Here is a 27,635-nt window from a genome sequence, read left to right on the forward strand (position 1 = left end):
TTACTATGTGAAGGCACAGAAGGAAGCACCATTACTATGTGGAGGCACAGAAGGAAGCACCATTACTATGTGGAGGCAAAGAAGGAGGCACCATTACTATGTGGAGGCACAGAAGGAGGCACCATTACTATGTGTAGGTACAGTAGGAGGCACCATGACTATGTGGAGGCACAGAAGGAAGCATCATTACTATGTAGAGGCACAGAAGGAGGCACCATTACTATGTGGAGGCACAGAAGGAGGCACCATTACTATGTGTAGGTACAGTAGGAGGCACCATTACTATGTGGAGGCACAGAAGGAAGCACCATTACTATGTGGAGGCAAAGAAGGAGGCACCATTACTATGTGGAGGCACAGAAGGAGGCACCATTACTATGTGTAGGTACAGTAGGAGGCACCATTACTATGTGGAGGCACAGAAGGAGGCACCATTACTATGTGTAGGTACAGTAGGAGGCATCATTACTATGTGGAGGCACAGAAGGAAGCACCATTACTATGTGGAGGCACAGAAGGAAGCACCATTACTATGTGGAGGCAAAGAAGGAGGCACCATTACTATGTGGAGGCACAGAAGGAGGCACCATTACTATGTGTAGGTACAGTAGGAGGCATCATTACTATGTGGAGGCACAGAAGGAAGCACCATTACTATGTGGAGGCACAGAAGGAGGCACCATTAGTATGTAAAGGCACAGAAGGAGGCACCATTACTATGTAGAGGCACATAAGGAAGCATCATTACTATGTGGAGGCCCCATTACTATCTGGAGGCACAGAAGGAGGCACTATAACTATGTGGAGGCACAGAAGGAGGCACCATTACTATGTGGAGGCACAGAAGGAGGCACCATTACTATGTGGAGGCACAGAAGGAGGCACCATAACTCTGTGGAGGCACAGAAGGAGGCACCATAAATATGTTCAAGCACAATGAGACCATTATTATCATGTAGAATCAGAAAGGGGCACCATTACTATGTGGAGGCACAATGAGAGCATTATTATACAGAAGCACAGAGTCGCACCATTATTAAGTGGTTGCACAGATGGGGGCACCATTACTATGTGTAGAAACAGTACAAGCATTATTATAGTGTGCAACCACAGAAAAGGGAGCACTATCAGGGTATGGCTCCACGGTCCGGAGGGGCGGCGGTATCGCCGCAGCGGCGAAGCCGCTCGGCGCTAAGCCCCGCCCCCCTTCTGGGACGCGATGGTGCCGGATGTGTACAGTACACATCCGGGATCATCGCACCCCTCGCCATAGGGCCCTGTGATATGCCTTGCGGGGACGCTGCGTCCCCGCAAGGTGTATGGGCATGCTGCGATCTGAAAAGACGCGCAGCATGTCCGGAGTCGCAGGGCCGTCGCGTGCGGGTTTCCACGCATAGTGGAGACGGGATTTCATAAAATCCCCTCCACTATGCTGGAACATCTGGACGCTGCTTTTTTGACGCTGCAGCTCTGCGCAGCGTCAAAAAAGCAGCGTTTCCTGACCGTGGAAACATACCCTCACTGTGTGCAGACACAATGCGAGCATTATAATAGTTTGGAACCACAGAGAAGGGTGCAATATTACAGTTTGAGCCACAGGGGAGCAGTATACTGTCCAGAGCACAGTGCATTGCTATTGCACTTTGTGGTTTATCATAGAATCATAGAATGTTAGAGTTGGAAGAGACCTCCAGGGTCAACGTGTCCAACCCCCTGCTCAATGCAGGATTCATTAAACCATCTCAGGCAGATGTCTGACCAGACTCTGAAGACTTCGATTGAAGGAGAACTCACCACCTCTCTTGGCAGCCTGTTCCACTCATTGATCACCCTCACTGTTCAAAAGTTTTTTCTAATATCTAATATGAATCTTCTCCCTTTCAGCTTCATTCATTTGCTTCTTGCATTTCCATGTGCAAATGAGAATAAGGATGTTACCTCTATACTGTTTATGTAGAGGTTAAAGAAAGTATTCAGGGTGCTGGAAAAGTAATGATTCCAAGATGTCTATATATTAAATCCTGCAGATATGATAGGATAGAGGAAGGAAGAAATTGTTGAGGATGAAGGAAGTCTTCATGACAGTAGGATCAAATTGAAGGAATAATGAAAGGGAGCAACAATAATCAGAGTGATTGTCACCAGTGACACATGCACTTATATAGTCTACAGAGCGCATGTCTAGTACGTTGGTAAAATTGATCTTATTACAGTGGTTTTTGTAAATTATACGTTTTGTGGTGTTATTACTGTATTTGCTGGAAATATTTGTTGCTTATGTAACAGTATTCATGACAATATTAGATAATATTAGTTTTGGTAGAGTAGTTTTGTTAATATAATCAGCATTCTGATTTTATTATCATTCAGTGTTTTTAATATGTGCTATTTGTCCTAGTGGTATAATTTGCTATATTGGTCTGGACTTTGTTCAAAACAGTATGATGATGATACACGTGTGAGGGTATTATCTATTGATTGCATGGCTTAATATTATTAATTACAAATTACATTATAGCTACATTATTCCTGCTATTTTTGGAGGTTGGGGCATTTGTATTTAAAAACCCTGGCAACATTCACAGCACTCCCACTTACGAGCAACATGAGGTTGAGGTGTGGGTAAAAAATTGCCCTGGATCCCTTGGATTCTGATTGCTAGCTAGGTATTTCCTTTAAGCTGCACAGCTTCTAAACTTACCCTGCTGAGTCCCGATCCTAACCCTGAAACGGCACTGGTTATGCTGTGTAAAATTGAGGCTTAGCATTCATTTTGGCACTACAGTATATGTAAAGGGAACATGTCAGTCGATTAAAAAAGCATGAAGCAAAGAGAAAATATCACTGGTTGCAATTGTGCAGCTAGGCTCTAAATCAGGGGTGGGGAACCTCAGCCCCCTGGGCCTTTTACGGCCCTCGATGACCTTTTATCAGGCCCCTGAGCAGATTCTCAGGGACCGCATTCTTGGGCAAGGAGCTGTATTTTGATTGCCACCAGCTCATTAATTTCTTCTTGCTCTGTTAGCACACATATGCAGTGTTCACTACTGAACACTGAAGGGCATGCAATGAAAGATTACGTCCTGACACTAGTGCTTTGGGCGGCATGGCTTGTCTGACAGGTTCCAAGCAGGGCCTTAAATGTATAGACTACTATATAGGAAAGGGAGTTGGGAGAACGTGTGCTTGGCTGTTTTTCTCACAGCATGATAGAGAGATAATGGATCTTTCTAATAAACTAAACTCAAATAAGAGTATAAAAAAATCATCCGATTTTCATCCAGAAAAAAAAGATGATTTTTCATCTGTGTTGTCATCCATATAGCATTTGTTTTTATATATTAGCAGTTATAAAAATTCACAAGACCAAATACAGTTTCCTATCTTAAAGAATTGCAACATATCTGCAAAAAGTGGATGATATACAGTGGCGAAAATAAGTATTTGATACACTGTCGATTTTGCAAGTTTCCCCACCTACAAAGAATGGAGAGGTCTGTAATTTGTATCGTAGGTACACTTCAACTGTGACAGACAAAATCTACAAAAAATCCAGAAAATCACATTGTTTGATTTCTACATAATTAATTTGTAATTTAGTGCATTAAATAAGTTTTTTATACAATAGAAAAACAGATCTTAACCCCTTAAGCTCCATGGGTGGTTTGCACGTTAATGACCGGGCCAATTTTTACAATTCTGACCACTGTCCCTTTATGAGGTAATAACTCTGGAATGCTTCAACGGATCCTGATGATTCTGACATTGTTTTCTCGAGACATATTGTACTTCATGATAGTGGTAAAATTTATTTGATACGACTAGTGTTTATTTGTGAAAAAAATGGAAATTTGGTGAAAATTTTGAAAATGTAGCAATTTTACAACTTTGAATTTTTATGCCCTTAAATCACAAAGATATGTCACACAAAATACTTAATAAATAACATTTCCCACATGTCTACTTTACATCAGCACAATTTTGGAACCAACATTTTTTTTGTTAGGGAGTTATAAGGGTTAAAAGTTGACCAGCAATTTCTCATTTTTACAACACCATTTGGAATGCAGACTTAGATGGATTGGTCTGCAGGCGTCACATTGCGTTTGCAGAGCCCCTAATGTACCTAAACAGTAGAAAGCCTCCACAAGTGACTCTATATTGGAAACTAGACCCCCCAATGAACTTATCTGGATGTGTTGTGAGAACTTTGAACCCCCAAGTGTTTCACTACAGTTTATAACGCAGAGCCGTGAAAATAAAAAATCATTTTTTTCACAAAAAATATTTTTTAGCCCCCAGTTTTGTATTTTTCCAAGGGTAACAGGAGAAATTGGACCCACAAAGTTGTTGTCCAATTTGTCCTGAGTACGCTGATACCCGATATGTGGGGGGGAACCACCGTTTGGGAGCATGGCAGAGCTCGGAAGGGAAGGAGCGCCATTTGGAATGCAGACTTAGATGGATTGGTCTGCAGGCATCACATTGTGTTTGCAGAGCCCCAATGTACCTAAACAGTAGAAACCCCCCACAAGTGACCCCTTATTGGAAACTAGACCCCAAAAGGAACTTATCTAGATGTGTTGTGAGAACTTTCAACCCCCAAGTGTTTCACTACAGTTTATAATGCAGAGTCGTGAAAATAAAAAATAATTTTTTCCCACAAAAATTATATTTTAGCCCCCCGAATTTTTATTTTCCCAAGAGTAACAAGAGAAATTGGACCCAAAAATTGTTGTCCAATTTTTCCTGAGTATGCTGATACCCCATATGTTGGGGTATACCCCTGTTTGGGCGCACAGGAGAGCTCGGAAGGGAAGGAGCATTGTTTTACTTTTTCAACGCACAATTGGCTGGAATTGAGATTGGACGCCATGTTGCATTTGAAGAGCCCCTGATGTGCCTAAACAGTGGAAACCCCCAATTCTAACTGAAACCCTAACCCTAGCCCCAACCCTAACCCTAGCCCAAACCCTAACCCTAACCCCAGCCCTAACCCTAGCCCTAACCCTAGCCCTAACCCTAGCCCTAACCATAACCCAAGCCTTAACCCTACCCCTAACCCTAGCCCTAACCCTAGACCTACCCCTAACCCTAACCCTAGCCCTAGCCCTAACCATAGCCCTAGCCCTAACCCTAGCCCTAACCCTAATGGGAAAATGGAAATAAATACATTTTTTCAATTTTATTATTTTTCCCTAACTAAGGGGATGATGAAGGGGGTTTGATTTATTATTTATAGGGGGGTTTTTTAGCGAATTTTTATGATTGGCAGCCGTCACACACTAAAAGACGCTTTTTATAGCAAAAAATAGTTTTGCGTCTCCACATTTTGAGAGCTATAATTTTTCCATATTTTGGTCCACAGAGTCATGTGAGGTCTTGTTTTTTGCAGGACGAGTTGACGTTTTTATTGGTAACATTTTCGGGCACGAGACATTTTTTAATCGCTTTTTAATCTGTTTTTGTGAGGCAGAATGACCAAAAACCAGCTATTCATGAATTTCTTTTGGGGGGGGGCATTTATACCGTTTCACGTTTGGTAAAATTGATACAGCAGTTTTATTCTTCTGGTCAGTACGATTACAATGATACCTCATTTATAAATTTTTATGTTTTGGCGCATTTATACGATAAAAACTATTTTATAGAAAAATTAATTATTTTTGCATTGCTTTATTCTGAGGACTGTAACTTTTTTATTTTTTTGCTTATGATGCAGTATAGCAGCTCGTTTTTTGCGGAACAAGATGACATTTTCAGCGGTGCCATGATTATTAATATCCATCTTTTTGATCGCATGTTATTCCACTTTTTGTTCGGCAGTATGATAATAGAGCGTTGTTTTTTGCCTCGTTTTTTTTTTTACCGTGTTCACTGAAGGGGTTAACTAGCTGGACAGTTTTATAGGTGGGGTCGTTATGGGCGCGTCAATACTAAATATGTGTACTTTTACTGTTTTTTTATTATTTAGATAAAGAAATGTATTTATGAGAACATTTTTTTTTCTTCTTTATTTGGGAATTTTTATTTTTTATTTTTTTACACATGTGAATATTTTTTTTTTTACTTTATATCATTGCACCAGGGAAGGGGCATTATGTTATAGGGTCAGATCGATGATCTGACACGTAGCAGAGCACTGTGTCAGATCAGTGATCTGACATGCAGGGCTGCAGGCTTACCAGCACCTGCTCTGAGCAGGCGCTGGTAAGCCACCTCCCTGCAGGACCCGGATGTAGCCCCGCGGCCATTTTGGATCTGGGGCCTGCAGGGAGGAGACGCTTGGTACAAGGTGAGCACATCGCCTTGTACCGAGAGTCTCAGTGAAGCACGCAGGGAGCCTTCCCTATGCTTCCTTATGCCCCCGGAACACTGTGATCATCTTTGATTGTGGTTATTGGCCAAATCTTGCGATATATGACACAATCCATCCTCCATTCAATATGGTGCAGTCATCTAGTCCCCTTTGCATAAAAGCACCCCAATGTATGATGTTTCTTCCACCATGTTTCACAGTTGGGACTGTGTTCTTGGAATTGTACTCATCCTTCTTCTTCCTCCAAGCACTGTGAGTGGAGTTGATACCAAAAACTTCTATTTTGGTCTCATCTGACCACATGACCTTCTCACAAACAGTGGGGAAAAAGTATTTAGTCAGCGACCAATTGTTCAAGTTCTCCCACTTAAAAAGATGAGAGAGGCCTGTAATTGACATCATGGGTGGACCACAAATATAAGAGTCAAAATGAGAAAACAAACCCAGAAAATCACCTTGTCTGATTTGGCCAGATTTATTTTGCAAACTATGGTGGGAAATAAGTATTTGGTCACCTAAATCATGGAAGATTTATGGCTCTTACAGACCTGAAACTTCTTCAATAAGAGGCTCCTCCACTCATTATCTGTAGTATAACGGAACCTGTTTGAATTTGTTCAGTATAAAAGACACCTGTCCACAACCTCAAACAGTCACACTCCAAACTCCACTTTGTTGAAGACCAAAGAGCTGTTGAAGGACACCAGAGACAAAATTGTAGCCCTGCATTAGGCTGAGAAGACTAAATCTGCAATAGGCAAGCAGCTTGGTGTGATGAAATCAACTGTGGAAGCAATAATAAGAAAATGGAAGACATACAAGACCACTGATAATCTCCCTCGATCTGGGGCTGCACGCAAAATCTCACCCCATGGGGTCAAAATGATCACAAAAACAGTGAGCAAAAATCTCAGAACCACACAGGGGACCTAGTGAATGACCTGCATACAGCTGGGATCATCATAACAAAGGCTACCATCAGTAACACACTACACCGCCAGGGACTAAAATCCTGCAGTGCCAGACGTGTCCCCCTGCTTAAACCAGTACATGTCCAGGCCCATCTAAAGTTTGCTAGAGAGCATTTGGATTATCCAGAAGAGTACTGGGAGAATGTCATATGGTCTGATGAAACCAAAGTAGAACTGTTTGGTAGAAACAAAACTCGTTGTATTTGGAGGAGACAGAATGCTGAGTTGCATCTAAAGAACACCATACCTACTGTGAAGCATGGGGGTGGCAACATCATGCTTTGGGGCTGTTTCTCTGCAAAGGGACCAGGACGACTGATCCGTGCACATGAAAGAATGAATGGGGCCATGTATCGTGAGATTTTGAGTGCAAACCTCCTTCCATCAGCGAGGGCATTGAAGTTGAAATGTGAATGGGTCTTTCAGCATGATAATGATCCCAAGCACACCGCCAGGGCAACAAAGGAGTGGCTTCTTAAGAAGCATATGAAGGTCCTGGAGTGGCCTAGCCAGTCTCCATGTCTCAACCCAATAGAAAACCTTTGGAGGGAGTTGTAAGTCTGTTTTGCTCAGCAACAGGCCCAAAACATCACTGCTCTAGAGGAGATCTACATGGAGGAATGGGCCAACATAACACCAACAGAGTGTGGCAACCTTGTAAAGACTTACAGAAAAGGATATAGAACAAAATATTGTTGTTAATGACCAAATACTTATTTTCCACCATAATTTGCTAAATAAATCTTGCCAAATCAGACAACGTGATTTTCTGGACTTGTTTTCTCATTTTGACTCTTATAGTTGTGGTCTACCCATGATGCCAATTACAGGCCTCTCTCATCTTTTTAAGTGGGAGAACTTGCACAATATGGTCGCTGACTAAATACCTTTTTTCCCCACTATACCTATTCTGGATCATCAAGATGGTCTTTGGCGAACTTCAAATAGGCCTAGACATGTGTTGGTTTGAGCACGGGGACCTTGCGTGCCCTGCAGGAATATAATCCATAACGGCATAGTTGTCACGCTGTGATGATCTTCAGTAAGGAAAGTGGGCCTCAAACTGTCCCTGGAGCTGGGTCCCCAACTATCCCTGTCCCAGGGGTACTCTTAAAGATAGAGAGGCCAGAGTCTCCAACCTTACTATGCTCCTGTAAAAAACATTATTGTGTCCCCTCCCCGTCTCCATGAGGAATGGGACAGAAATGAAAGGTAAGCAGCCAGGCACAAAGACAAAACAGGGATGACAGAAAACCTCTGTGATACAAAAGCACCTAAGAACAATAGGGAGGAGGATAAAGATAAGAAATAAACTAAATCGGAAAAGGGGAACAGGAGATAAACACACACATACAACAGCAAACTACAGAATACCACAACTGCAAACTTCCACCACTTAGATTTAGCACACAGCACAGCGTCTCCTAAGAGCAAGGAAGCAGAGCTTTCACTGGCAGGACAGAGAAGGTCTGACCAGGTTTTATAGGTAGAGCTAACTACCAGATCAGAAGCAGTTGAAATGGAGCTGCAGGCTTCTGACCAGAATAGAAAGTGTTGTTAGCCTCTTCAGCACCAAAGGAATCAAATTCAGTTAATATGAATTTCCACAGTCCCATCGCCCACTCAGAAAAACTCCACATGTGCACCACATCCTTAACAAGCACACATTATCAGTTCCCATCTAACAACAGATCACATACTGTGTGTACATAGCAATCAGCTTATGTTTTGGCAAAAATATTTTTTTTAAGCCGCCACGACTAGGTAGACTCTTTTCGCTGGGCCCTACTCTTCTATAAAAAATTAAATATTTGCTAAAATATCCAATACTCTTTTTAGGTATATTTGTATTCATGTTTCTTTAAGAGAATGTGTCACATACATTTTTAAAAAAGAACAATAATACCACATACAAGGGACAAATACTGCCACACCATGGCTAGACCACATATTACCACCACATAGTTCCCGAAACATACCACATACAAGGGACAAATATCCCACACCATGGCCGGACCACATATTACCACCACATAGTTACTGAATAATACCACGTACAAGAGACAAATACAGCTGCACCATGACCGGACCACATATTACCACCACATAGTGACCGAGTAATTCCACATAGGAGGGACAAATATCCCCACACCATTGCCGGACCACATATTACCACACATAGTGACCAAATACTACAATACTGATCATTAATAAAAAAAAACACAATACTAATTTTACCATAAGTGTCATTATACACAGGAGCATTGTATATAGTACACAGTGTATAATGGCAGTGCACACGTAATACAGTGATTGCCAGTGACATACACAGAAACTCTGACTATAGCGTCAGTGTACAGGTAATACAGAGATCACCGGTGACATTATACACAAGAGCTCTGTATATAGTGTATAATGTGCAGATAATACAGTGACACCAGTGACACACATAGGAGCTTTGTATATAGTGTACAGATAATACAGTGATCACCAGTGACATTATACACAGGAGCTCTGTATATAGTGTCTGTATACAGGTAATACAGTGATCACCAGTGACATACATGAGAGCTCTACATATAGTGTACAGGTAATACAAAGATCACCAGTGACATTATACACAGGAGCTCTGTATATAGTGTCAGTGTACAAGTAATACAGTAATCACCAGTGACATTATACATAGGAGCTCTGTATATAGTGCTGGTGTACAGGTAATATACAGTGATCACCAGTGACATTATACACAGAAGCTCTGTATATAGTGACAGTGTACAGGCAATACAGTAATAACCAGTGACAGTATACATAGGAGCTCTGTATATAGTGCCAGTGTACAGGTAATACACAGTGATCACCAGCGGCTAGCAGGTGTTCACTGGAACCCCTGATGGTGGAGACAGACTGGGCTGCAGGCAGCCATCAAGTACTACTCCTATGCAGATTCTAGTAGTTCAGCTGTTGACCCCAGGGGTCAGGTGCGCTGACACGGACTAGTGCTATGTTCAGAGACACTGGTCCAGGACACTGGATCAGGGACTAGCCAAACATGGATTGGGGGCACAGTTTCGGCACTGGCCGCACTGGGACCAAGGGACATTGGAAACAGGATACTGGTCGCATCTGCACCAGGATACGAGGTTCAGGACACTGGCCGCTCCAGGAACAGAGGACTTCGAATTCAGGACTGACCACTCCAGTACCAAGGGACAACATTCAGGCACTGGCCATACCCAGACCATGGAATTTCAGGCACTAGACTGGTCGCAGTGGGACCAGAGATTCGGGTTCAGGTGACTGGCCGCACCAGGACCATGGATTCTGATTCAGGACCCTGGCTGCACTGGGACCGGGGGACCTTACAACTGCACTGGTAGAACACCAACTACCTAATGACTCAACTTGTTGCCTAGTGACTTCCTAAGTGAGAGGAGGTTTTTTATACAGAATGACTCCCAGAAATTGGCTGGGAATCATGTTGCAGGTGTACTCTGATGTTAAATGCCTCCCAGCTATTGGTTGGGGGCATTTTACTATGTGCAAGCGCTGCCCCTTTAAGAACAGGAGAGAACTGACTTGTGCACACTAGGCATGCCACCAGGAAGTGTGGCATGCACAAGCAGGAGACATGCAGGAGACATGGACCAGGCAATGGGGCCGGAGCAGTGAGTATGCCAACGTCTCTAAATTAAGGGGGAAGTGTTACACGTAGCCTTACAAATATGACAGGAACTTAGCATTGGGAAATCTCTCCATTCGTTGAGATCAGCTACCACCCCAGAGGATTCAAGGACCAACTAGAGTTCCTCCACATATTTAGTGTATTGCAGAGGCTTGGAAGATGCCGCCCCTTGATGTTCTCTTCACCAGACCACCTAGAGACTGAAGATACCTCCTCTGTGTCCATCTTCATTCTGGTCTACAAGACAACACACAACAAGGCGGGGAAGTTCTTGGGGGCAGACCGTCAGGACTGTGTGAGGACTTTGCCTCCAATTCCCCTCCTCCTCATTCCCTTCAGCGATTAGCAGACCTGGCCGAGAAGATGGTAACATTGCTGAATGACCTGGACATATGGGGAACAGATACCTCTTGTGACTCTGCTCTCCTGAATGAAGCATCACATGGGGTCTCCAGACTAGATTGAGCACTTGAGTTCTCAGCTCTGAGCGACTTATGGGAATCCCAGACAGCACATGGAAGGCAATCTTCTCCTTGTATAATTCTCCGATCTGGAACTCAAGCTGTTCAATCATGACTTGACTGTTTCTTAGTACTTGTCCTTCACTTGGAAACACCCTCACCAGATTCTGGAGCTGTTGGACGAGAATCTGACACCGACTCTTCACGGCAAGCAGCACAAACTCTCAGGCCGAACCAAAGCCTTCACTTGCCATGGATACAATCACAGTCATTTATGGAGAGGGAATCATCCTGCAAAGGACAGCCTCTCCCACTGGCCCAAGGCAATGGAGTTTACTACACTTTACTGGACAAAGACTGTCAGGATGTTCCACACAACCGCAGCAATACCGCAATCCCATCTCATGACCGAGTTCCGGGTTCTACTCAGCCTGCCAAACATAGTCGAGCTTCACAGATTCGGAATGGGTAGCTGCCTCAACAGGCTGGGAAATGGGTGGTCTTTGAAAGGACAGAGCCAGACGTGACAGTTTTCTTAAATGCGTCACCTGTCTGGTCTGCTTTTGGTAGCTGGGAAGGGAAGCTTTTGCAGAAGATTCTGGGTATGGTTTGTCGAATACCTTAAGGAAGGCCACCAGGAAAGCCTGCAGGTCTGAGGTGATAGAAGCGTGATTGAAGCCCCTTTTTCCCATAGGGGATTGAGCCATGCCAAGGCATCTTCTGCTAGTTAGGACATTAGGAATCCCATCTTGGCCCAATCATACGAAAACCACTGACTGAAAACTTCATAGTGCCGCAAGCACTGCTCCAGGAACCCCTTAGTACCGAGGCAGATCAGGCAGGATGGGTTCCACACCAAAGACATAAGTTTTGGGTTACATAAGCACAGTTGTAGGTACTGCAAGTTGGTTTGGCACAACTGACATCAGGGCTTCCAATCGGTCATATACTGTCATCAGATGGAGTAAAAAAATTTTCCCGGCTCTCTCACTGGTAACAGCTCGCTGCCAACACATCTCCGAGAGAGGCCTTGAGATCAGTGGGGCCCATAGCCAAGCAAACTGTTACACCCATTGTTGATGCACATGGATCTGTCTGGAGCTACTGATGGTGGAGACAGACTGGACTGCAGGTAGCCACCAGGTACCACTCCTAGACAGGTTCTAATACTGCTGCTGCTGATAACAGGGGTCAGGTACGCTGACATGGACTATGGCTATGTTCAGACACACCGATCTAGAATACTAGATCAGGGACTGGTGTCAGAGGGACCAGGGGACAAAGTTCAGGAACTAGCCGCACCAAGACCACGTGACTTCAGAAACAAAACTGGCTGCAACATGACCAGGGGACAACATTCATATCCCTGGCTGCATTGGGACCAATAATTCGGAGTCATGACACTGGCCCCACAGGGACTAGGGGACCTCACAACTGCATTGGTAGAACACCAGCTAGGCAGCTACCTATTGACTCAACTTGTTGCTTGGCCATTCCCAGATATTAACTGGGAGCCATTTTGCAGGTGTACTCTGAAACGAAATACTTTACGATACTTTAAGAACTGGGAAAACTCACACGCGCATGCACACACACTTGGCATGCCACCAGGAAGTGCGACATGCACAAGCAGGAGACATGCCAGTAGATGAGGACCACGCAGTTAGGCTGCAGCAGTGCATATGCCAGTGTCTATGCATGGAGGGGGAAGGGAAAACATGGCCCTGGCAATAGTGCTACACATAGGCTTACAAATATGACCCTGCCTCCTGTTAAGACCAATCAAAATGTTCCTGGAGGGATATTCCACATAGTGTCAATTTAGTTTTATTTGTGGTGTTTACAGAAGCTTGTATTCTGCAAACGTAAGTTGCATAATGGTCAGCCATAACCAACAAGTTCACAGATAGAAGGTACTATGCGCAGTTTTAGTCAGATATGGATAAAATGCCAAGTAAAAATTATTTTACAAAAAGAAGAGTTAGTAGTTTATTTTCAGCACATAATAAAATTCTAAATGAATGAACAAATGAGAAGTTTAATCAGATCAATATTTGGTGTGACTGCCCTTTGCCTTCAGATCGGAGACCCTGAGGTGTGGTGCGAGGTCCCGATTGTTGCCATGGTGACCCGAGGTCATGAAGACATCTGGGTCACCAGACCTAGCAAACTTGCTGATCATGCCCAGTGCAGGACGAGCAAGTTTGTCTGTCAGTGCAGAGCTGACAGTTTCTGCAGCATGAAGATGCTGCTTCATCTCCATGCTGTAGAAGCAATCAGCCTGCAAAAAATGATTGTCCCATATTGGGAAAAAAAAGTAAAAAAATATTTTTAAATAACTGTAAAAATATTAAAAAAAAAAAAAATTATAATACAAAAATAAAATCAAAAGACATTATATCACTAAATAAATATTTGAATGAAAAAAAAAACAATAAGTACACATATTTGGTATCATCTAGTCCACAACAACCCGACCTATAAAACTGTCCCACTAGTTAACCCCTTTAGAGAACACCATAAGAAAAACAATAAAAAAACAAGGCAAAAAACAATCATACCGCCAAACAAGAAGTGGAATAAAATGCTATTAAAAAGACAGATATAAATAAACATGGTACCACTATAAACACTTCAAAGGATCCCGGTGATTCTGAGACTGTTTTTTCATTACATATTGTACTTCATGATGTGACTTGTCTTTATTTGTGAAAAAAACAGAAATTTGGCAAAAATTTTGAAGATTTCGTAATTGTCCAACTTTGAAATTTCATGCCCTTAAATCATAGAAATATGTCACACAAGATTCTTAATAAGTAACACTTCCCACATGTTTACTTTACATCAGCACAATTTTGGAACCAAAATTTTATTTTATTAGAAAGTTATAAGGGTTAAAATTCGACCAGTGATTTCTCATTTTTACAACATCATTTTTTTTAGGGACCACTTCACATTTGAATTCACTTTGAGGGGTCTATATAATAGAAAATACCCAAGTGTGACACCATTCTAAAATTTTCACCCCTCAAGGTGCTCAAAACCACATTCAAGAAGTTTATTAACCCTTCAAGTGCTTCACATGAATTTTTGGAAAGTGGGAAAAAAATTAACATTTAACTATTTTTCCAAGAAAAATTAATTCAGATCCAACATTTTTTATTTTGACAAGGGCAACAGGAAAAAAATGGAGCCCAAAATTTGTTGTGCAATTTCTCCTGAGTACGCTGATACCCCATATGAGGGAGAAAAACATTGTTTTGGCGCATGGCAGAGCTCGGAAGGGAAGGAGTGCTATTTGACTTATTGAATGCAAAATTTGCTTAAACAATTGGCGAACGCCATGTCACATTAGGAATGCTTCTGATGTGCCTAAACAGTGAAAATCCCCCACAAGTGACACAATGTTTGAAACTAGACCTCTCAGAGAACTGATCTAGATGCGTGGTGAGCACATTGAAGCCTCAGGTGCTTCACAGAAGTTTATAACGTTGAGCAGTAAAATTAAAAAACTCAAGTTTTCCCCACAAATATGCTTTTAGCACAAAAGATTGCATTTTCATAAGTGTAACAAGAGAAATTGCACCATACATTTTGTTGTGCAATTCCTCCTGAGTATTCCGATACCCCATATGTGGGGAAATACTACTTTTGAGGCACAGTGCAAAGCACAGAAGGGAAGAGGTGTCATATTGGAGTTCAAATTTTGCTGGAATGGTTTGAGGGTGCCATTTTCACATTGGCGGCGCCCCTGAGGTGCCAGAACAACATAAGCCCTCTATATGTGAACTCATTTTGCAAACTACACTCCCCAATTAATTCATCTAGGGGTGCAGTGATCATATTGTCACCACATGTGCCTCACAGAGTTTTAGCAGTGAAGAAAGAATAAATTACATTTTTTCCACTAAAATGTTGTTTTAGCCCGAAGTTTTTAATTTTACTAAAGGCTAATAGGAAATTTTGTTTAGGTCCATTTTTTTCCTGAGTGTGCCAATACCCTATATGTCATCTGGAAATATTTTTCAGGTACAATGCAACGCTCAGAAGGCAAGGAGCACCACATTTTACTGTTATGGTTGCAGGTGACCCACTGGTAGAGCCCATGAGGTGCCAGAACAGCAGAACCACCCATAAGTGACCCCATTTTACAAACTACACCTCTCAATGAATTCATCTAGGGGTGCAGTGATCATATTGACTTGACACCATGGGTGTGTCACAGAATTTTATACAATTGGGCAGTGAAGACAAAATAACTAAATTTGTACCACCAAAATTTTGACTTGGCCCCAGATTTTACATTTTCACACAAGAAATGGGTAAAAATTACACCAAAATTTGTCCCACAATTTCTACTGAACATGGCTTTACCCCATATGTGGCTGTATAGTACTACTTAGCCATACAGAGTGACTCGGGAGGAACGGAGCGCTATTTGCCTCCTGGAGCGCAGATTTTCCAAGAACAGTATGCGGACTTCATATACAGAGTCCCAATTTGCTAGAAGATCAGAATCCCCCCTCAAGTGACCCAGTTAGGGCAACTATACTCCTTGGGGAATTTATCTACAAGTGTAGAGAAAATTTTGACTCCATGGGTATTTTCCAGAAACAAGCAGCAATGAATGTTGCAGAGAGAAAATTGCAAACTGTCGTTGTAGTGACCAGTATGCTGTAGTAACCAGTATGCAATCACCAGTACTTTATGCCCAGCCGATGCTTCTGGAGGCATGCACCCATAAGTTAGATGGGCTCTCATCAATTCAGAAATGCCAAGCATGGACGTATAATGTGGTTTAGCAGACCACGAACACACCACGACTAACAAAGCTCCAGAATGGTTTAAATTAATACAATATATATTTTATTGAAGAAAACAGGTATAGATGGAAAACTGGAAAAAGGAGGGGGTACAACAACTAGCACATGCCAGAAATGGACGCTCTGCAGGACATACAATAATATGACAGGCAGGGAAGAAAAACGATATTAGATATATATATTGCACTGATACCACACGGCCTGACTTGGTGTAAGCCCAATACGGGAGAAAATAAATAGGTAAAAGACATAACATACTCAGGTGGCACATTACCCGTATATGCAGCCAGGAGAGGTCCAGGAGCGTCCCCCTGACGCGCGTTTCGGCGCTGTAGCCTTTCTCAAGGGGTGAGACAGGGAAAAGAACGTGCACGGTTTAAAAAGCCCAAAGCTCCAATCAGAATGCATGTTGCCTAATGACCAGATTGGAACAAGCAGTGACGTCGCAAACATCCTATGATGGACATATGAGAGCACCAATGGAGCCTAGGATGATCGCTAATAACGCAGGTGGCTAGCAGTTATGGCGCAGCAGCGCCATGTGGTCAGACCGGAAATGTAGCTACGCCGTCACTTCCTGTGACGCGTGCGCTACCATGGCAACAGGACGCCGGCCGGCGGTGGCGTCGGAGACGCCACAAGCCAGCGAGCGGCCCGGGACCATGCAGCGCACGCGTACTTGGATCAGGCGAGCATACGGAGCAACGTGATGGTGACAGACCCATATTAGGTACAAATCTATAAGGCTAAATACTGATATACAGAGTCTTACTGTTGCAATTACAGGGCAAAATATAAGTTGTCTCAGCTAAAGCAACAACCCTTGATATATATAAAGATTATAAGTATACATGCCACAATAAATACACAATCAAATAATAATCTACAGGGTCCTGTTGTTCACGGTACAAAATAGACAGAATAAACAAAATAAACATATAATGTAGCATATAGAAAAAACATAAACATAGTTATAACAATATCAATTGTAAGGGGTTCATCACACAATTCCTCAGATGGAGAGATCACACGCGCTTTTCCATAATGTCCATATAGACGAAAACATCCATATCAGGTCAAGGCTTATGCATAACTTTCAGCAAGGAGAAGAGTTAAACGCGGGCTGGAAATTAAAACACAAAGTGAGTGAAAAAAATAAAAGCACAAGGCATATGCTAAAACCAACGGTGGGAATTATAAAAATGGTACAAAGCTAAGGTTCTCATTGAGACCTTTGGGGTGGACCGTGTCTAATGTCCAGATCCATCTGGATTCTTGTTGAGCGAGCCTAGTGCTAATTTTACCTCCACGAATACCTGGATCGACAGTGTCAATACCTCTCACTCTCAGCCCAGAACTGTCACATTCATGATATAGTTTAAAATGACGGGGTAAGGTGCGGAGAGCGGATATGTCCGTGTGGCCAACGGCCGCCTCAATGCCCAATACGTGCTCCCGCACGCGAACCTTCAATTGGCGTGTAGTCAATCCAATGTAAATTAGACCACACGGGCACATAGCAAAGTAAATTACATTTCTTGTGGAACATGTAATGTGTTTCCTGATGGTATATGTTTTAGATCTAGAAGAGTTTGTAAATGTGCCCGTGCGGTCCACATTGGGACAGGCGACACATCGGCCACACAGGGCACACCCACACCCCGGGCCCACCCCGTCAATAAAGCTCTGTCTCTGGCCACCCTGGTAGTAACTTCTTACTAAAACATCCCTCAGATTTTTTGAACGACGAACTGTAACGCTCGGTTTTTCTGGAAGGATCTGTCTCAGGATAGAGTCAGTACGTAGGATTGGCCATGCCTTATGCAAACAGTCTTTCATACGAGAGAACTGGGCATGATAGTTAGTAATAAAATGTTTCTTATTAAATGAGGAGTTACGGGTGTCGTGGGCATAAAGTACAGAATGTCTCGTAGAATACTTAGCTCTGTTATAGGCGCACTTGATACTGCGCCTCCCATAACCACGTTCATGGAATCTCTCACATAAGTCCCTGGCTTTTATTTCAAAATCTACATCATTGGAACAGATTCTTCGTAAACGAAGAAACTGTCCAATTGGGACTGAGTTGATCATGGGTTTGGGGTGAGCAGATGATGCGTGCAACAAACTATTGGTGGATGTTTCTTTCCTAAAGATGGTAGTTTGAAGTGAATCACATTCGTCCCGCCAAACGGTAACGTCCAGGAAATCAATCTTATCTCTGTCACTCTGGTAGGTGACAAAGATGTTTTGATTATTTTTGTTTAATGTTTCCATGAACTGCCGAAGTGATTCAAGATCTCCCTGCCAGATCAGAAAAATATCGTCGATGTACCGCATCCACAAGGGGATGCGGTCCATCGGCGACTGATCTGACAGGGCGAGGTCCTTCTCCCACAGCCCCAGGAACAAATTGGCGTATGCCGGCGCAAAAGAAGCACCCATTGCAGTGCCCTGGAGCTGTAGGTAGAAGGACCCTTTAAAGGTAAAAAAATTATGAGTTAAAGAGAACTCGAGGAGAACAAGGATCAGGTGAACGATCCCACAGGGTAGGTCAGACAATTCAAGGAAATATTTGGTAGCGGTCAAACCGTCATTATGTTTAATACTGGTATACAGTGATTCTATATCACCAGTCACCATCAACATGTCCTGACCCATCTGGAGACCGTCCACCCTTTTCAAAAATTCACCCGTATCAAGAAGGAATGAAGGAAGGTTTTCCACTAGAGGTTTCAATTTGGAATCAATCCACCGATTGGTATTCTCCAAGAAGTTCCCTGACCCAGAAATGATTGGGCGTCCTGGGGGACTCTCTAATTTTTTATGTATTTTAGGTAATAAATACATGGTAGATACCATAGGTTCTTGCACCTGTAGTGCCAAAGCCAGCTCCTTAGTGATGGTGCCATCAGTAACCGCATTGTTCAAGATTTTCAAAAGTTGCCCATTAAAAGATGATAATGGATTGAAGGTAAGCCGTTTATAACAAGCTTTATTGTTCAATTGCCTGAAGGCTTCCTTTTCATATAGGGACGTGGGCCAGATTACGATGTTACCACCTTTATCAGCTGGCTTTAGCACTACATCAGGGAGAGCCCGCAGGACGTCCAATCTAGCACGCTCATCTCTGCTCAGGTTGTCGCGGACTATTCCCCGCGGGATATGAAGGAAGTCCTCCGAGACAACCCGAACAAAGAGATCAATGCTAGGGCAGGAAGCAAAGGGAGGGAACTTCTTGGATTTAACCCTGATTGAAGGAGGGATCTTACCTCCTTCACCCACTTGCTGTTCAACATATAACTCTTCCAGATCTTGAAGGGTTAATTGTTCTTCCTCTGTTGGGAATAAAGTATATAGATGAGGGTCAAAAAAATACCTTTTAAACATTAATGACCTGGCGAATAAATGAAGGTCCTTGATCGCAGAAAACGTGTCAAAATTTGATGTAGGTGAAAAGGACAATCCTTTACTAAGTAAAGAGAGATCACTCTCAGTAAGTGGATGTGAGCTCAGATTAATTACCTTTTTGCTCTTATTGTCCGGAGATCTGTACTGTGTGCGTCGGTAGGGATGAAAATTAGTATCCTTTATACGAGGACGAGAACCAGATCTAGTTGTCATAGATGACGAAGACCAATCAGAGGACTCACTCATATTGGATAGAGAATTATTGGATGGAGCCCGGGGAATTCTCACGGGCTGAGTATTAGGTTTCCTCCAATGGAAGACGTTTTTAGTAGCAAAGTCTTTAACATCTCTTTGTAATTTAATATTCTGCGACTCATGGATCCTCTTAACGCACAGGTCAAGATTTTTCTCAATTTGTGCTTCAAAATTAGTAATTTTGTCAGATGGACAACTACTTTTTAGGGTCTTCTGAGCCTCATCTATAGACATATCAAGCTTAGTAATTTTCGTAGTATCCAAATCCACCAATAGTTGCATAAGTGTAAATGAGCAATTGTTGCACGCTTCCTCCCAACGTGTAACGAAGACATCGTCCTCTACAGTGAAGGCAGGAATAGTACGGACACGTAGGCCTCGTGGAATAAGTTTACGAGAGATATAGGTTTCTAAGAAGACACGGTTCCACCATAGTTTTGTGCGCTGTATCAGCATTTTTTCAATTTCGAGGGCCTGATTATCCCATGTGTGATCCACCGTTGGTTGAGATGCACCACCTCCTATTCCAAATACCTGATCAATAGCACCAAGCCAGGCTTTATCCCTGGCCCGGAAGTCCATCATCAGAAGCAAAAGAAAACCTGTGCATAACACAGTAATAATAATGTCAACACACTTCATGAAAAAGAGCATCACAAGATATTTTTAAGCTATAAATACAATCATAACGGTACTGTGATGATTATAGCCATGGACTTAAGACTGAGACCAGTCGCAAAATCAATAACAGACCACGAACACACCACGACTAACAAAGCTCCAGAATGGTTTAAATTAATACAATATATATTTTATTGAAGAAAACAGGTATAGATGGAAAACTGGAAAAAGGAGGGGGTACAACAGCTAGCACATGCCAGAAATGGACGCTCTGCAGGAAATACAATAATATGACAGGCAGGGAAGAAAAACGATATTAGATATATATATTGCACTGATACCACACGGCCTGACTTGGTGTAAGCCCAATACGGGAGAAAATAAATAGGTAAAAGACATAACATACTCAGGTGGCACATTACCCGTATATGCAGCCAGGAGAGGTCCAGGAGCGTCCCCCCGACGCGCGTTTCGGCGCTGTAGCCTTTCTCAAGGGGTGAGACAGGGAAAAGAACGTGCACGGTTTAAAAAGCCCAAAGCTCCAATCAGAATGCATGTTGCCTAATGACCAGATTGGAACAAGCAGTGACGTCGCAAACATCCTATGATGGACATATGAGAGCACCAATGGAGCCTAGGATGATCGCTAATAACGCAGGTGGCTAGCAGTTATGGCGCAGCAGCGCCATGTGGTCAGACCGGAAATGTAGCTACGCCGTCACTTCCTGTGACGCGTGCGCTACCATGGCAACAGGACGCCGGCCGGCGGTGGCGTCGGAGACGCCACAAGCCAGCGAGCGGCCCGGGACCATGCAGCGCACGCGTACTTGGATCAGGCGAGCATACGGAGCAACGTGATGGTGACAGACCCATATTAGGTACAAATCTATAAGGCTAAATACTGATATACAGAGTCTTACTGTTGCAAGTACAGGGCAAAATATAAGTTGTCTCAGCTAAAGCAACAACCCTTGATATATATAAAGATTATAAGTATACATGCCACAATAAATACACAATCAAATAATAATATACAGGGTCCTGTTGTTCACGGTACAAAATAGACAGAATAAACAAAATAAACATATAATGTAGCATATAGAAAAAACATAAACATAGTTATAACAATATCAATTGTAAGGGGTTCATCACACAATTCCTCAGATGGAGAGATCACACGCGCTTTTCCATAATGTCCATATAGACGAAAACATCCATATCAGGTCAAGGCTTATGCATAACTTTCAGCAAGGAGAAGAGTTAAACGCGGGCTGGAAATTAAAACACAAAGTGAGTGAAAAAAATAAAAGCACAAGGCATATGCTAAAACCAACGGTGGGAATTATAAAAATGGTACAAAGCTAAGGTTCTCATTGAGACCTTTGGGGTGGACCGTGTCTAATGTCCAGATCCATCTGGATTCTTGTTGAGCGAGCCTAGTGCTAATTTTACCTCCACGAATACCTGGATCGACAGTGTCAATACCTCTCACTCTCAGCCCAGAACTGTCACATTCATGATATAGTTTAAAATGACGGGGTAAGGTGCGGAGAGCGGATATGTCCGTGTGGCCAACGGCCGCCTCAATGCCCAATACGTGCTCCCGCACGCGAACCTTCAATTGGCGTGTAGTCAATCCAATGTAAATTAGACCACACGGGCACATAGCAAAGTAAATTACATTTCTTGTGGAACATGTAATGTGTTTCCTGATGGTATATGTTTTAGATCTAGAAGAGTTTGTAAATGTGCCCGTGCGGTCCACATTGGGACAGGCGACACATCGGCCACACGGGGCACACCCACACCACGCCAATTTGTTCCTGGGGCTGTGGGAGAAGGACCTCGCCCTGTCAGATCAGTCGCCGATGGACCGCATCCCCTTGTGGATGCGGTACATCGACGATATTTTTCTGATCTGGCAGGGAGATCTTGAATCACTTCGGCAGTTCATGGAAACATTAAACAAAAATAATCAAAACATCTTTGTCACCTACCAGAGTGACAGAGATAAGATTGATTTCCTGGACGTTACCATTTGGCGGGACGAATGTGATTCACTTCAAACTACCATCTTTAGGAAAGAAACATCCACCAATAGTTTGTTGCACGCATCATCTGCTCACCCCAAACCCATGATCAACTCAGTCCCAATTGGACAGTTTCTTCGTTTACGAAGAATCTGTTCCAATGATGTAGATTTTGAAATAAAAGCCAGGGACTTATGTGAGAGATTCCATGAACGTGGTTATGGGAGGCGCAGTATCAAGCGCGCCTATAACAGAGCTAAGTATTCTACGAGACATTCTGTACTTTATGCCCACGACACCCGTAACTCCTCATTTAATAAGATACGTTTTATTACTAACTATCATGCCCAGTTCTCTCGTATGAAAGACTGTTTGCATAAGGCATGGCCAATCCTACGTACTGACTCTATCCTGAGACAGATCCGTCCAGAAAAACCGAGCATTACAGTTCGTCGTTCAAAAAATCTGAGGGATGTTTTAGTAAGAAGTCACTACCAGGGTGGCCAGAGACAGAGCTTTATTGACGGGGTGGGCCCAGGGTGTGGGTGTGCCCCGTGTGGCCGATGTGTCGCCTGTCCCAATGTGGACCGCACGGGCACATTTACAAACTCTTCTAGATCTAAAACATATACCATCAGGAAACACATTACATGTTCCACAAGAAATGTAATTTACTTTGCTATGTGCCCGTGTGGTCTAATTTACATTGGATTGACTACACGCCAATTGAAGGTTCGCGTGCGGGAGCACGTATTGGGCATTGAGGCGGCCGTTGGCCACACGGACATATCCGCTCTCCGCACCTTACCCCGTCATTTTAAACTATATCATGAATGTGACAGTTCTGGGCTGAGAGTGAGAGGTATTGACACTGTCGATCCAGGTATTCGTGGAGGTAAAATTAGCACTAGGCTCGCTCAACAAGAATCCAGATGGATCTGGACATTAGACACGGTCCACCCCAAAGGTCTCAATGAGAACCTTAGCTTTGTACCATTTTTATAATTCCCACCGTTGGTTTTAGCATATGCCTTGTGCTTTTATTTTTTTCACTCACTTTGTGTTTTAATTTCCAGCCCGCGTTTAACTCTTCTCCTTGCTGAAAGTTATGCATAAGCCTTGACCTGATATGGATGTTTTCGTCTATATGGACATTATGGAAAAGCGCGTGTGATCTCTCCATCTGAGGAATTGTGTGATGAACCCCTTACAATTGATATTGTTATAACTATGTTTATGTTTTTTCTATATGCTACATTATATGTTTATTTTGTTTATTCTGTCTATTTTGTACCGTGAACAACAGGACCCTGTATATTATTATTTGATTGTGTATTTATTGTGGCATGTATACTTATAATCTTTATATATATCAAGGGTTGTTGCTTTAGCTGAGACAACTTATATTTTGCCCTGTACTTGCAACAGTAAGACTCTGTATATCAGTATTTAGCCTTATAGATTTGTACCTAATATGGGTCTGTCACCATCACGTTGCTCCGTATGCTCGCCTGATCCAAGTACGCGTGCGCTGCATGGTCCCGGGCCGCTCGCTGGCTTGTGGCGTCTCCGACGCCACCGCCGGCCGGCGTCCTGTTGCCATGGTAGCGCACGCGTCACAGGAAGTGACGGCGTAGCTACATTTCCGGTCTGACCACATGGCGCTGCTGCGCCATAACTGCTAGCCACCTGCGTTATTAGCGATCATCCTAGGCTCCATTGGTGCTCTCATATGTCCATCATAGGATGTTTGCGACGTCACTGCTTGTTCCAATCTGGTCATTAGGCAACATGCATTCTGATTGGAGCTTTGGGCTTTTTAAACCGTGCACGTTCTTTTCCCTGTCTCACCCCTTGAGAAAGGCTACAGCGCCGAAACGCGCGTCGGGGGGACGCTCCTGGACCTCTCCTGGCCGCATATACGGGTAATGTGCCACCTGAGTATGTTATGTCTTTTACCTATTTATTTTCTCCCGTATTGGGCTTACACCAAGTCAGGCCGTGTGGTATCAGTGCAATATATATATCTAATATCGTTTTTCTTCCCTGCCTGTCATATTATTGTATGTCCTGCAGGGCGTCCATTTCTGGCATGTGCTAGCTGTTGTACCCCCTCCTTTTTCCAGTTTTCCATCTATACCTGTTTTCTTCAATAAAATATATATTGTATTAATTTAAACCATTCTGGAGCTTTGTTAGTCGTGGTGTGTTCGTGGTCTGTTATTGATTTTGCGACTGGTCTCAGTCTTAAGTCCATGGCTATAATCATCACAGTACCGTTATGATTGTATTTATAGCTTAAAAATATCTTGTGATGCTCTTTTTCATGAAGTGTGTTGACAGTATTATGTGGTTTAGGTAGACTGTGGGGCTCAGAAGGGAGGGGGCATTTGGATTTGGGAGTGGAAAATTTGCTGAATTTCTTTTGGCGGGTTAGGAGCCATTTCGCTTTTCCGGAGCCTTTGTGCTACCAGTAATGTGGAAGCCCCATATATTTCCATTAACAGATGACAGACCAGAGTGGGGATTTGCTTTTTTGTGGATTAAGTTGAAGCTTTTATTGGGAACATTTTACGTAACGTTTGGGATCACATTTATCCGGCGCTCTATGCTGAGCACTTACTTTGAGGGTTCCATCTAAATCTCTAAGTGACATGATTCAGATGAAATCACCAAGGGATCCATTCAATATAATGAGGCTGCAGAGTTTCTCTGGACTCCTTCTGGCCTCTGTTCAACAGTGTCCTTATTTTCAGAAGTGCACAAAACTGTGAATGACTGCACTTTTATGCAAACCTAAAAAGACGGACACCACGGGATCACAGGTCACACAACGTCTACAGTGTCTCGATCTGCCTTGTTATAAGGAATCTTCCACCAGAAGTTCCATCTGAATCATGTATTTCAGAGATTGACATGGAAACCCTGGTGTAAAAGCTCAACGCAGTGCGCAGGATAAATGTGCACCGAGCCTTACTGCAATCTTTGGGAGGCAGAATGAAATAATCAACAGCATGTGAAGAATTGGTTTTATTTATTCTTTACGCAATTCCTCGTGCGGTATAAGTGATTAAGCAAATTATTATTCTTTGAGTAGGTGCGATTACAGCAATACTAGATTTATATTGGGTTTTTCTGTTTGGTTGCAGTCGAACACTAAAAGACGCTTTGTATTGCATAAAATAGTTTTTGCATCACATCAGTTCGAGAGCTAACATTTTTCAATATTTGGTCAACAGAGTCATGTGAGGTCTTGTTTTTTGCAGGATGAGTTGATGTCTATATTGGTACCATTTTCAGGCACATGACATTTTTTGATCGCTTTTTATTCTGATTTTTGTGAGGCAGAACGAACAAAAACCAGTAATTCAGGAATTTCTTTTTGGGGTGGGGGGGTCTATGCCATTCTGTGTGTTGTAAAATTGATAAGGCAGTTTTATTTTTTGGGTAAGTACGATTACAGCGATACCTCATTTATTTTTTTTACATTTTGGAGCTTTTATACAATAAAAACTATTTTATAGAAGTAATAATTATGTTTGCATCGCTTTATTGTGAGAGCAATAACTTTTTTATTTTCCCACTGATGGAGCTTTATGATGGCTTGTTTTTTGCGGGACAAAATTACGTTTATAGTGGTACATGTTTATTTATATCTGTCTTGTTCGGCAGTATGATTGTTTTTTGCCTTGTTTTTTTATTTTTTTTCTTATGGTGTTCTCTAAAGGGGTTAACTAGTGGGACAGTTTTATAGTTCGGGTTGTTGCAGACACGGAGATACCAAATATGTGTACTTATTGTTTCTTTTTCATTCAAATACTTATTTAGCGATATAATGTCTTTTGATTTTATTTTTGTATTATAATTTTTTATTTTTTTTAAATATTTTTACAATGATTTAAAAACATTTTTTACTTTTTTCCTCAATATGGGACAATCATTTATTGCAGGCTGATCGCTTCTACAGCATGGAGATGAAGCAGCATCCCCATGCTGCAGAAACTGTCAGCTCTGCACTGACAGACAAACTTGCTCATCCTGCACTGGGCATCATCAGCAAGTTTTCTAGGTCTGGTGACCGGGATGTTGTCATGACATAGGGTCAACATCGCAACAATCGGGGCTTCCAGAATGCTGCAATCATGTTTGTTCGCAGCATTTAATGAGTTAAAGTGCCAGAAGTGGTCAGACCTTGGTCAGAAGCTGTCAGAATCAGCTGACACACGGCGGTGATCGCCCGCACACCCCCTATGTGCATGGGTGATCGATCAGATGTAATATATTGTCCATAGTCAAATAGGCCCTGGGCACAGGGACGGAATATTACGTCCAAAGTCAGAAAAGGGTTAAAGTGGAGTAAAAGTGTGACACAATTGTTCTCAGCAGCATTCTCAGTCAGAGATGCTTCCAGGGGTGTTCTGCATGCTGCTCTCCTTCTGTTTAGCACTTTTCCCATCCATTTCAACATTTTCACTGTCCCCCAAACCTCTTTGTAGGGTCTGCCGAAAAAAAGCTCAGCTTTTCCATTTACTCCCATTATAGTCATTACTTGAAACCAGTATACGAGTATTAGGAATTTCTTGGCTAGAGCAACAAGCACCCGAGCATTTTAGTGGTCTCCCACCTCTGATGTTAACAGGGCCGGCGTTAGGGCCAGGCAGACTAGGCAGCTGCCTGGGGCCCCCACTCCCTTGGGGGCCCCCAGCATCTACAGCAGAAGCTTCACTGATAATAGCATTATCAGTGAAGCTTCCGAGTAGAGACTGGTTAAGGACCTGTAGTGACATCACGATCAGGTGACCTGCCATGTGACCGTGATGTCACCACAGGCAATGTACTCTGGGAATGTTTGTAGCAGTAAAATAGGAGCTTGCAGTGAAGCACAGGAGCAGCGGCCACTGAACCTCCCCCATCAGAGTGATAGAAGTGCTCATTGGCCAGCGCCCTGTCCTGCTGTACGGAGCCTCTGAGGGGAAGGGAGAGAGACCCAGCACCAGTAACAACCTGAGCCGGCAGATAAGTAAAGAGCACCGTCCCACTGTGTGTGTGCTGCTCCTGGTGA

At 42.9% G+C, this 27,635-nt stretch overlaps 1 protein-coding gene across 1 annotated transcript in view; it reads right to left on the reverse strand.

Moving 5' to 3' along the window:
- LOC143770110 (heparan-alpha-glucosaminide N-acetyltransferase-like) overlaps nt 1-27,635 on the reverse strand; it is a 1,433,242-nt gene that overhangs the window by 1,037,507 nt on the left and 368,100 nt on the right. The gene's annotated exons all lie outside the window — the stretch shown is intronic.

The sequence above is a fragment of the Ranitomeya variabilis genome, chromosome 4 (genome assembly GCF_051348905.1).
Source record: "Ranitomeya variabilis isolate aRanVar5 chromosome 4, aRanVar5.hap1, whole genome shotgun sequence".
NCBI lineage: Eukaryota > Metazoa > Chordata > Amphibia > Anura > Dendrobatidae > Ranitomeya > Ranitomeya variabilis.